The following is a 281-nucleotide window of genomic DNA, read 5'->3' as shown; positions in this document are numbered from 1 at the left end:
GGGGGGGGGCGCGGCGCAGGGGGGCCCCCCGCCGAGGGGTGGGGACCCAGCGCCTATCTGGAGCAGAAAAATCAAGGTCACAGGCGGAGCTAGCGGAAGCGGGCGGTGAGAGCATCCCGGGGGGCAAACTTCAGCCCCTTCTACTGTGGGGAGCCAGCCAGAGCCCCCACCTGTGGGTGGGGGGTGTCAGGGGAAAGCCTCCCCTGCTCCCCTGTCCTCGACGCACCGGGACACCGGTGGGACCACGGGCCAGCTCGCCCCCACCCCCGCCCCTCCCCACA

Source organism: Egretta garzetta, unplaced genomic scaffold (assembly GCF_000687185.1).
Source record: "Egretta garzetta isolate BGI_Z169 unplaced genomic scaffold, ASM68718v1 scaffold1425, whole genome shotgun sequence".
Taxonomy (NCBI): Eukaryota; Metazoa; Chordata; class Aves; order Pelecaniformes; family Ardeidae; genus Egretta; species Egretta garzetta.
Note: the sequence above shows the minus strand (reverse complement) of the source record.